The following is a 12,376-nucleotide window of genomic DNA, read 5'->3' on the forward strand; positions in this document are numbered from 1 at the left end:
GGAGGGGCTGCAGTGGACATGGAAACTGGGAGACAGCAGATGGAGGAGGGGCTGCAGTGGACATGGAAACTGGGAGACAGCAGATGGAGGAGGGGCTGCAGTGGACATGGAAATTGGGAGACAGCAGATGGAGGAGGGGCTGCAGTGGACATGGAAACTGTGAGACAGCAGATGGAGGAGGGGCTGCAGTGGACATGGAAACTGGGAGACAGCAGATGGAGGAGGGGCTGCAGTGGACATGGAAACTGGGAGACAGCAGATGGAGGAGGGGCTGCAGTGGAGGCTGTGAAGGTGCCGAGCTTAAACTGGCCACACTGGCCGACATCCATCAAAGGGGTTCAAGGGAGAATCTTCATTGGAAATCAGTGAGCAGGTAAATGGTTAATTAAATGCTCCTTCCGTCCATCATCTTTTATAAAGATTCTGTAAGACAGAGTCTGGGATATCCAGATGTGGGACAGGTGACATGCTCCGTCGATCTCCTGTGACCCATTTCCTGTGTTTTTTCCCCGGGTCAAAGCTGTGGGTCTGCTAGCTGCCCCTTCCCCCATCATCTTTGGTTCTCATTTCACCCCCCCCCCCCCCCACTAGTTTCCTAAACTGCCAGAAGTTCCCATTCCATCCTCTCATTCGCGTGTCACGGGAATGCCCCCCCCCCCCCCCCCCCCCCCCCCCCCCCCCCCCCCCCCCCCCCCCCCCCAACTGGGGCGAGTCTTACAGACTCAGGGAATGTGAACAAGCTGTGGAGAATTTGGCTCTGAGAATGTTCTATAAAAGCTGGTCACTGCACGCCCCCCACCCCCATCCCCCCCGCCAGCCGGTGACACGCAGGCTATCTGTGTTAGTAAAGGGCAGTTTTCTCTGGACGTTGCCTCAAACTCGTGATAAGACGTGGTTCTAAGGCGCCGTAGACGGTGGAGAGTGGAGGGTGCGTCTCTCGGCAGCAGGGGGGGTGCACGTAACTGCAGAGAGCGGCCCGCAAACCCCAGGGAGGAAGACGCACCTGCATTTATCCTGTCCCTCTTGTGACCCTAGGCGGGGCGGGGCGGAGTGCAGGGGGGGGATGATGCTCTGGGCCGCCTCATTGGTTATACAACCACAACAACCCATCTCTATGGCGACAGCCGCCATGCCTCTTCCTGAGCCAAATGTGACAGAGCCCCTCAGGGCAGCAAAATAATTTATATCAACAACAACAATAATCCTGTCTCTGTCTGACGAGCGCTGAACGATCCCCTCCAGGTATCATTCCTTCATTCTCCCCCACCTCACCCCCCACCCCCCGCCCCAAACCCCCCAGAGCCTTTTTAATTCGCTGAATTCCATTACAATCAAGCTATCATGGAGATACTGCAATGGGGGGGAGGGGTGACTGGGACCCATGTCAGGATGGCTTTCGCGGTTCCGTTGGGTTCTGTGTGGTTCTGATACTGCCCTATTTCCTGAAACTACAAAATGATGCAAGCTCATTTTTTAACTGAGCATTTTATTCCAAACGTACTCTGACTGCTGATTTAGAAGGGCATGGTTTGTTGTCATCTGACATACCATAAATATGTATTTAACATGGATTCATCGCATATTATTAAAATAGATAAGTTGCTTTGAGGATACCAGTGAAATGTGGTTGTTTTTCAGCTCTATTCATGACTGTCACCATCTTGGGAAATTTGCAACAGTTTTTCTACCATTTAAAAGCTGTATTTATAACCAGATTTTTCTTTTCTAAGGAAATAACGGTCCTTATATCTGCACATCCCAACTTGGTGTCTGATTTTGAGCTTCAGGAAATGCATGGGAAATTTAACTCTTTAAAAATCAGGTGCTTTAGGCAACAGGATGTGCTGCAGTTTAGCAGCAATAATTGTGGCCTATTTTGTAATGGGACTTTGGTAGCATTTTACTTGGTAACACACTACTGTACTTGGCAGGACACAAATACTTAGTAATAACTCACAACTGATGTAGAAATCATGAACAAATAGAGTCACTACAAGAGATGATACGTCATGATTCATGAATGAGAGATCAGTATTTCACTTGTGTTATCCATTACTGGTTCCTTCAGCAGTTCGCAAAGGTTCACAGAATTAGATTTAGTAAGAATTATACTAACTGCTTGGGATAAAAGATGCATCACGATTCATTAGCGATGAATTAAAATAAGAACAATGTGTAACTAAGACTTAGTTTGTGGTTAATTAATATATAAGTAATAGCATAATGCTACATCATTTGTGCCCCATCAAGTAGTGTTACCAGGCATCTATGAATCGGAGCACTTTGCTATTCCCAGTCATTGATATTGACTGGGGGGTTCAAATCTCTGGCACTTCAAAGTTAATCTTGACAGCCTCAGTCGTTGAAATCAAACTCCATTTCCGCAGCAGATCTCCACGGGGATCCTGAGGTGACCGTTGACCACAGCTGCTCCCAACTCAATGTTTCTTCTGGATTTTGTCTCATTCAGAAAGACTCTGGCGGCCAAAGCAAAATTCAGCCTGTCAATGAAGGCTTTCGTGTTCTAGGAAACAGCACTGAGCTACAGGCAAGAACTCCCCCTATGGAGATTAGAACAATAAGCCCAGTGGGTCAACCGTACATGGGACACCTGACGGCCTCTCGTCATGTCTGTCATGTCTGTGGGGGGGAGGCAGAGCTTGCATTGCCGTAACCATGGAAACCAAAGAATGTCTGTAATCCTTGCTTTTATTGGCTGTAGTGGAATGCTGTGTTTTCATTTGCCTGACTGCTAGTAAATGTGGAAAGTGTTAAAAACTAAAGATCTGCTGAAAATGGCAAACAGGACCACATGACATGGGGAGTGGGAGGGAGGTATGGGGTATGGGGGTGGTGCCGGGTGTGACGAAAGATTAAAAAAAAAGACAGATCAAGGGAAACACGTGGGAAAAGAAAACAGCTGTCTGTTCAAGGAAGGGGCAGCGGCAGGGTGTGGGGTCGCGAAGAGTGTTCTGGGGCTGAGGAAATGAGCAGGACCCAATTTAAGTGGGTGTTAATAAGGCAAAAGTGAAGTGATGGAGTTTCCAGTCACATGACTTCACCCTGCTCCAAGACGTCAACATCTCCACGTCATACGGGGGCATTTACGTTAAATACAGTAAAGCACAGGGAGAGGCTCATTATCCGAGACATATCAAGCCCAAAAAGGTACAGGCACAAGGCAGGGAATAACCCAGGATGTGCACTAATCCATCACAGCTTCAGATTTACCATTATTATAATATTAGTTATTATTTGTATTACAGCAGTGATTATAATTAAGCAATCTGCAGACTGACTGGCAAAGTCATGGGAAAATATATTGGACTTGGTGTTGGACCCTGATGGACATTTCTGCCTTATTCCAAAGGCACGCATGCGTAGGGATTTTGACCTGCCTGTACAAGTACAATCAAACATACGCTGAATAGAAGCAAGTGTGGACCTGATAAGTTGGGCCGGTGAGAGCCTTCCTCTGATCCCAGCGATCTGGGAGCTGTCCCCAGGGGAGAGTGGAGGGGGGGCAGAAATGAGCAGCTACCTGTGAGACAGAAGCGGGGGCAGGCGGATTTAACGTCGCCCTGTGTCAGCACTGACCAAAACACTGAGAAAGAATCACGGCACTTAAGATGGGTATAATGTGTTAGCAGGCCAGATGTCCCTCCTCCACTGCAAGGAAAACTGCTTCACTGAGAGGGGGCCACTCGACCTGTCGGAGAAACCCGCACAACTCACACGGGTCCCTCTGATAAGTAAAACTCATTTAAGTTTTATTTATATAAAAATGATGGAGGTCAGAACTAAGAATGATTGATTCACAGGGATAACCAATCAGACTACAGAGGTGGGTCCAAGCCACTAGGGGAGGCGGGACATCTGATCGGTTGGTTCTGCTTCTTCTAGTTGCTGGGACCTACCTCCTCCACAATCTGATTGGCTATCACATTTATGCATAAGTAAAACACCCATGAGTGATTGATCCCGCGATCTCCCTGTACCAAACCTGTGATTGGCCCACTCTGATCCTGTGACCTACCCATATACCTTGTTGAGCATCCGCAAAAGACTCCGCCCCACACCTGTTAGCAGTCCTGCACCTGTCACACCATGATTTCCTGCCCTTCTGGTGACCATGCTGTGTCCAGCCACCCGTCACGCCAGAGTCCTTCAGGGTAGATGCCGGGGGCCATAAAGCATCGTTTGATTTCCATAGAGCGCATCCCACCACGACCTTCGCATGAGACAGGCCCGCTGCAGGTAGACCTCTCCGATTTATTGGACAACATGCGCAGTGCGCTGTCAAGAGCAGGCGATGTTATGAGCTATGAAAACGTCGTCCGCAGGGGGGGATGCGGCCCTTTGCTGACGTGAATTTATCTCCCTCTCTAAGCGTCAAATTGAATTCGCCGATATCGGCAGACGTCAGCATCTTTAACACAGAGTGATGGCCGCGGCAATGTAGTCGAGCAATTCAAGTGTGACTTTAAGTGGAAATGTAACAATACTGCACTTTTGGTAGATCAATAAAGTGCAGTTCATGTACTTTTCATTATGCATGGTTGTTTGTTACAAAATAATTATAACATTCATAATTTCAAATTTTTATAGCAAATCAAGACATGTTGCATATCCGGTAAGAATGAGTGTCGATTATAAAATGAGTTTTAGGGTGGAAACATCACCTGCCTGTTAATAACAACAGACAACCATCCCCACCACTTCCCGTTGAAGCAGCATGCCCACTGAAGCCTAAAGACAGAGGCCAGGAGCAATTTGGCAGCTTTGCTTTGAACCAAAACACCATTGATTATCTCCCCAGTCTGTCCAGGCCTATTACCAAGCGCCTCCTATGTCACATGACCCACTGCACACAAAGTGAAGAATCTCTCTTTCCGGGTCCCAGCTAGCAATGGCGCAAACCCCAACTGTGGACACAGCAGCGGTGTGCGGCTTAGGTAAAAAAAAAACATAGCAAGCAAATTAGATGGATGGATGGATGGATGGTCAACTAGATAAATATGTCATGATGGCTGAGGCATTTTTACATATGTAATTGAAGTCACTGACAAAGCTAATTAATGAACACAACTTGGTTCAGCAAGATCCTTATTTTGGAAGAAGAGGCAATCAGTGTCCAATGCTTAATTCTATTTGGGAAATCACTTCTTAATCATACCATTTGTCCATGTAACAGACCTTAACAATTAATTAGATTGTTCTGTGTTTGGCATTTGCAAAAAGATTTAATGACTTCAGTTGGCAGCATGTTTTGTGCTAAATTACTACACTTCAGGTCTTTAATATTAGCGCACCGTTTTAAAAATCATTATGCATTATATAATTGTATTTCTATTTGAATTCATTAGCGCGTAAAAGCATAATTACTCTGCATCTTCAGCAGTGTAACTATTTTTAAATGTAGCAACGATGTAGATATTTTTCTTATTTTTATTTTTCGAAAATAGTCTCCAGTTTGCAGCTTATGTTTTTCGGAGTGTAGCATAAATGTGGTGGCAAAATTTTCACCAACGGTTTTTAAAAATTATTGCGTGACCTGCTTTTCAAAATGTGAACACTTTTAACTGCGCTTTTGAAAGGAGAATATTTCACACGACAGTTGCCATTAGCCTACATGAATCTCAATACACTTCATTTTAATTCAGTTCATTTCCCACCTTTAAATTAAGTATGAATATCCATTATATTTATGTAAATATTTAAGTATAGTTATATTAGGCTATCCACCGTTTCAACAAAGGCGAGTGCTGACATGCTTCAGTAAATTGTCCATCATTAACCTAGAACCACCGTGACAATCTCTCGTAAAATTTACTGAATACATGATGCGGCACTAGTAACTTTTGCTTTGTACGGATCAGATCTTAATTGAACCGACATATCAGGGACATTAACTATCGTAGAGTGGATAGATACGTGCGCTTGAACACCGTGAGAGGATTTAATGTCTGGATTCTCACAGTAATGTATTTGAGACGAAGTTTGGAAACGCGGATCTTCTTTGGATGGGGAATTCTTGTCCTCCGACGAGCCCCCACCTCCCGTGTCGCCATAGGATGAACTTCCTTAGATTCTCCTACTTCGGATTCCAAAGCAAGGACTGCATATCGGGGGAGTGGAAACCCCCCCTCCAGTATTCTCCGCAACTGACGTTAATTCCTGCGGTAAAGGAGACAAACAGAATGTCAGATTAAAACCCTTACCCTAATCCCAAAACAGTGAAACTGCACATGCGCAGAAAGGCTTGGTAGCACGTCTCGATAGGTATCATTGGTCGATAGAACACCAAATATATTTTAATTGCATTTTAATGTTAAATATATTTCCATCCATCCATCCATCCATCCATTTTCCAAACCGCTTATCCTACTGGGTCGCGGGGGGTCCGGAGCCTATCCCGGAAGCAATGGGCACGAGGCAGGGAACAACCCAGGATGGGGGGCCAGCCCATCGCGTATTAAATATATATGAAATCAATAAATATATAATAAATCCCAGAAGAAATATGTATAGATGATACTGTATATTGCTGCACATTATGAATAACCATCATTGTTTCAGCAGATTTCAGTGTAAATCTGAACTGGAGCCAAATTTTAATTTCACCAATTAAAGATAAGGAAGGATAGATAGAAGGGGTTTCATTCTAACAACCACACAACACAGAAGGCAAAAGGAAACACAGCGCAAGGGGTCAAAACAAGGCAGGGAGGGGAACACAGGGCGCAGGGTAACTGGAGGGGTAGCGCAGGCAGGCAGCAGGATCACACACGTAGCGATACAACGACCAGACCGGGGAACTCAGGACAAGGAGGCACTATATACACACCACAGATGAGGGAGCAGACGAGAGGCACCTGGGATCATCCACACGAGGGCTGAAACGAGAGGCAGGGTTAAATGAGGAACAGGTGTGGCTCGTTAGCGCCACACCACAGGGAAAGAGGCATGCGGGGCATGACAGATAGATAAATGATAATCAAACAAATAAACACGGGTAATATGATGACGTGCACCATTACGTTCCAAAGGCTTACATTTCCACGGAAAGCTCTCTTGTGCCTCTTTTCCCTGTTGCCATGTCTGATTGACTTACCCTGGCTCCGGTGCAGGGGCTAATTCGTCTTCTCTTTCATTGTATCTCATTGGCGTTCTCTCACTCCAGCACTGGCTCTCCTCCGATCGCCCCCACCGTCACCGACAAGCTCTAACGTTTCGCTCATGCGGTCTGGAACGTCTCTCCCTGCTTATGCGCTTCTGGAAGCCGGGTGTTTTCCTTGGACAAGCGCGTCTCGCAGCTGCACGCCGCATAACATTGGGATGCGTAAGCCTGCTAACACAGAGCAGCGCCTTCGCCATCCGCGCCTCGTACTCATGTAGTCGTATGTATCCATCCACGGCAGCGTAACTTAGGCATGTTTGTCATTGCGAAAGAAACAAAAGCAAATAAATAAAACATTTATCTGAAATGATTATCTGATGTTTATAATCTACAGATTGGCTTTCTTTTCGAGAATACCAGACCGTGTGGAGAACGCACAAAAAAAACGTTGGCCTGTGTTTTTAGTGTCGCTTTTAACAAAATATAAAAGAATAAATGTGCAGATGACGTTCTGGGTTACCCTTTATGTGGGTTTACATAAATATATATTTAGAACATTTAAGAAGACAACGATATACTGAAGAATTGTTTGGAATATGTTTTAGATTATCTGCTGAACAAGAACTTAAATGCTATTCTGGGAGTGCAGTGTTTAGTCTGATATATCAGCTTTCAAAAACAAATCTTATCTAGTGAGCAACTCCCCCCAACTTTCAGAAGTTAGCAAACACATTCATCTCTCTCAGGGATGGCTTCCAGTCGTGAGTGGGATGCGCTCCACTGTAGCGATTTTGTTGGGAATTTTCACAGGTGCTGAGAGGCTTGGAGCCGGTTCCTGTGTGCTTTTAAAACGAGTTGGTTACTATTTTCCCCTCGTCACACTTGCAATTCCCCAGAGCCAGCACCTCAGCATTAATGAGGCAGCCAATCGCAGGAGTCGCTGCCTAAACGGGCCTCATTTTAATGTTCCAGATTGTTCCCCTGAGGTCTTGGCGAAACCGAGAGTGAAACCCATTGGATCGGAAGACCAGAAAGTCATTTTTTGGGAAGGGGGTGGATGCAAATGGGAGAATTCAAATTTGCAGTTTAGATGCGAAAGTGCTTTCTGGGAAACGGCAAGGAAATCATTTCATTTACATAGTTTTTTTCAGCTCTAGTTCCAAAAGGTCTTTGCACTAAAGGCTTCCAAAGACCTTTGACACCTCGTTTTAGGAATATATGAAGCCTGCCATTAATATTCGCATGGGTCTCAGAGGTGTTTAATGTATGCCGGGGGTCCAAACCTGCAGCTGAAGGCTGATTCCTGTCTGTGTAATTTTCCTGTCACCTCTGGCCGGCTCCCTGCCACTCTCCCCCAGCCTCGATAGGGATTAGAGGATTGGAAACACCTGCATAGTTACCCCCCCAAAGTGCCCACCCCCATCACCACAAGGGGCAGGGACCCAACCGGCCATCCATGTTTTCATTGGCGCAGATGTTCAGCAGATGATCTCCTTGGTTGAAGATGAACACGGATTTTCCAAACAACAATTATTACAAAATTGATAAATGTAGCAAACATATCCGGTCTAGGGTCCAGTGTTCTGGGGTTCAGGAAGAGCTAAGCAGGAAAAAAAATGACTGTATGTCATCGAAGAGTGTGAGGCAAAAATGTAAGTCTGTAAAGGGACAGAGTGACTCTCTGGGGTGGAGAAATGATGCACTGAGAATCTGGGGATTATATGAAGAAATGAAGGGAAGACTAAACACACAGACTGAGAAGCTGCTTTGTCCCAGTGCACACTATCCATTTCAAGGTTTGGAAAAGGGAAAAGTAAGGATTTATCAAGGGAGGAATTAAGACATGGAAAAGGCAGTCTGCCAGGGGATGGGTCTCTGGGGAAGGGGAGGGGTGAAACAGGGAATTAGGGGCTGGAGATAAGGGGGGAGGGGCAGCGTCTGGAACGCCTGGAGGAGAAGTCTGGCAAAATATGGATTCTTTACCCATTATCACTCCCGAGTCTGTGATCTCACCTTCGCTCACAGATCACAGTGCACGACCCAGAATATCAAGCACCTGACTTTCATGTCGATGACTTAATTCACGTTTCCACTTCGTTTGCCTTTTTTTAACAGATCGTCTCTGGCCTGGAAGGGTGAAGCTGCAAATGGGTTCTGTCGAGCAGCATGGCGCTGTACAGCAAGGTACACGGTCCACAGTGTGCATCTGTGCACCAACATGCACTGTACAGCACGGTACACGGTCCACAGTGTGCATCTGTGCACCAACATGCACTGTACAGCACGGTACACGGTCCACAGTGTGCATCTATGCACCAACATGCACTGTACAGCACGGTACACGGTCCACAGTGTGCATCTGTGCACCAACATGCACTGTACAGCACGGTACACGGTCCACAGTGTGCATCTATGCACCAACATGCACTGTACAGCACGGTACACGGTCCACAGTGTGCATCTGTGCACCAACATGCACTGTACAGCAAGGTACACGGTCCACAGTGTGCATCTGTGCACCAACATGCACTGTACAGCAAGGTACACGGTCCACAGTGTGCATCTGTGCACCAACATGCACTGTACAGCACGATACACGGTCCACAGTGTGCATCTGTGCACCAACATGCACTGTACAGCAAGGTACACGGTCCACAGTGTGCATCTGTGCACCAACATGCACTGTACAGCAAGGTACACGGTCCACAGTGTGCATCTGTACACCAACATGCACTGTACAGCACGGTACACGGTCCACAGTGTGCATCTGTGCACCAACATGCAGCCTTTGCTGTGACACGGTTACATCACTGAGCAACACTATACCCCACTTCTCCGTTACTAATGTATTCAAACCAGGCTATCTGGTGGGGGGGGGGGGTTGATTTCACTAACCGGGACTAGGGGGGAGGGGGCTGCCCCTACATTAGTTACACCAACTGCAGATGGGGAGAAGGATTCTCTAGAAGAAAATTTAGTGGGGGTGGGGGTTCAAATTCTTCATTTTCATAACAGCCTGCTAGTCTAATTGGGAGATTTGGTACAAAGTCACAAAGTGAGCAGCGGCTGCAGCCCTGCTCCACCTTTTTTGTTTTTATTAAAGGGCAAAAGGAAAAGACAGGAAGCTGGTTTCTACTCCACTACTGACAGTTCCTGTGCCCCGGGGGGAGCTGCTGGACGGGACGAGCGCGGACACGCCTCCGAGGAGGAGCAGGAGGAGCTCTGCAGTCCGAGATGATCATTCTACTATAATGCTGAGAACTGCCGGAGCCCACAAGCGGCCCGCATTAAAAACTCCCCGTTCTGGGGCAATCCGACGGACCGCTTGCCGCGTCCAGTAAGACACAGCAACGGAACAAATGGCTATTGACGGCCACCTGCTTTCAATAAAAGTCTGAAGGCCGTCCAGTAGGGCAGAAGTTGATCACGAGCCTTTCACAATACATCCCAGTAAACCTTTTAAGAAAACTTTTCAAGGATGTTGTTATATAAATGGAGCCTGAATGTTCTCCCACAGTTTGGACTGGGTTCTCCAGGGTACTTTCCACCCATGCACAGTCTGAGAACACGCAGTAAAATAAACCGGCGACTCCACATCGCCGATAGTGATGTACCAGCATCCTTTTCAGGGTGTCCCCTGCCTCGTGCCCTTTCAAACTCAGCGCTGGCTCCAGGCTAACCACAACCTTGTACTGGGAAAGCAATTACACAAAATAGATGTACAGGAGATTCACAAATGGCACAATATCAATACATTTTACCAAAATGCTCACGCGTCAGACTATAGCTTTGACCTTGATTCTGTGTCCCCCTGGTTGTTCAGTATTTCTGCATTCACCCCTTTTCCTCCTCTTGGTCTCAGTTGTATTTCATCATCTATCCTGGAATTTCACTGCTCAGATCTGTACTGATCTCAGTTCACATTTTCAAAGGCTTAAATTCTGCAGCAGCCCCTGCTCCCAAAAGCGCAGAGTGCGACTTTGCTGTACAAATCCATTTGTGCCTGGAGAATCGTGGGCGAGTGCTAACCAAAGCCGCTGCCATTTGTACATTAAACAGTGGCGGATGTCAAACACTGTACAGCTGTGCCAATATGGGTAAATAACAGAATGAGTCATTTAAAGGGAAAAAAATCCTGCATATTTCACTCCCACAAGCTCTGACACAGAGTTTGTTTACATGTGTTAGTAGATACTTTGGGGTTTGCTGGAAAACCCAACTCCATTATCCAAGGAGAAGTTCCTCTACATTGTCTGCTAATGAGAATCATTAATTACAACTGCTAAAACTACAGTGAGATTTACAGACTTTGTAAAAACACACAACTAAATTAAAAACACATTTTTTTTTCTATTTTACACTTTTTTTCTGAGATGTTTTACATCAAAGTGCACGTCCAATAGAAAAAAAATACCTGCGAAATGGAGAAAATGAACCTACTTTTGATGGCTGAAAACTAAAAATCACTTGGGTTGTCTAAAAATTCATACTTAAGGAATCGGTCCATCCATCTTGCAACAGCTTATTCTACTGGGTTCACAGGGGGCCTGGAGTGTATCCCAGACAGCAAACAGCACAAGGCCGGGGTACAGCCTGGGCGAGATGATGAAGGAATCCATGGATGTACAAAGTCAAAGCACATTCATCACTTAAATATTTATGCCTTAAATATGCTCACGCTCCACAAACTATTGCAACAGCACACATTTAAAAAGTCACTAACCAGAACCACATTTGCATCTTTAAATAGTTGCGATGGAATGCACAGCTAACGGTTGTGTGGTTTATTGTCGGTGGACATTTCTCCAGCAGACAGCACATGTGCTAGAAGCGACACGTCGTGTTGGCCTGTAGGAATCGCGCGCTCGGAGATGTTATACTGGAAGACATTAATTCGTGCTGAGACTTCAGCGGCTTCTCCCGTTATGCTGCATATGCTTGAGGTCACGCTGCGCGGCGTTTACGGTTTACCTCTGTCCATGTTTGTATTATAACCTAACCTATCCGATGTTGATTGTTTGTTACAGAATACTGAAATAGGCGGACAAGTCAGTTATGATAAACTCAATGATGAAAAACTATTCATTTCTACTACGTTGCTCATTATAACGCAGTTAACGCGTGCTTGATTGATACCGACGCATCTACATACAGCGCACGTATGACTAAAAAACAACGAGGGTGACTCAGAGTGCTACAAGAGTCACACCGTATTTTACCTGCCCCTTTGCGGGATTCATGGAAAACGTTGCTCTC

The 12,376-nt window shown here is 46.1% G+C and overlaps 2 long non-coding RNA genes across 2 annotated transcripts; one reads left to right on the forward strand and one right to left on the reverse strand.

The window, feature by feature from the left end:
- Positions 1–209: 209 nt before the first annotated feature.
- On the forward strand, positions 210–11,262 carry LOC125719373 (uncharacterized). The gene is made up of 3 exons (XR_007385070.1): positions 210–373; positions 9,236–9,304; positions 10,224–11,262. It is a non-coding gene; the product is annotated as an uncharacterized LOC125719373 (long non-coding RNA).
- Positions 4,484–8,466, reverse strand: LOC125719372 (uncharacterized). Its single transcript, XR_007385069.1, has 3 exons — positions 7,115–8,466; positions 6,848–6,896; positions 4,484–6,177 (listed from the first exon to the last, which is right to left on the reverse strand). It is a non-coding gene; the product is annotated as an uncharacterized LOC125719372 (long non-coding RNA).
- Positions 11,263–12,376: the final 1,114 nt, after the last annotated feature.

This window comes from Brienomyrus brachyistius, chromosome 23, assembly GCF_023856365.1.
Source record: "Brienomyrus brachyistius isolate T26 chromosome 23, BBRACH_0.4, whole genome shotgun sequence".
NCBI lineage: Eukaryota > Metazoa > Chordata > Actinopteri > Osteoglossiformes > Mormyridae > Brienomyrus > Brienomyrus brachyistius.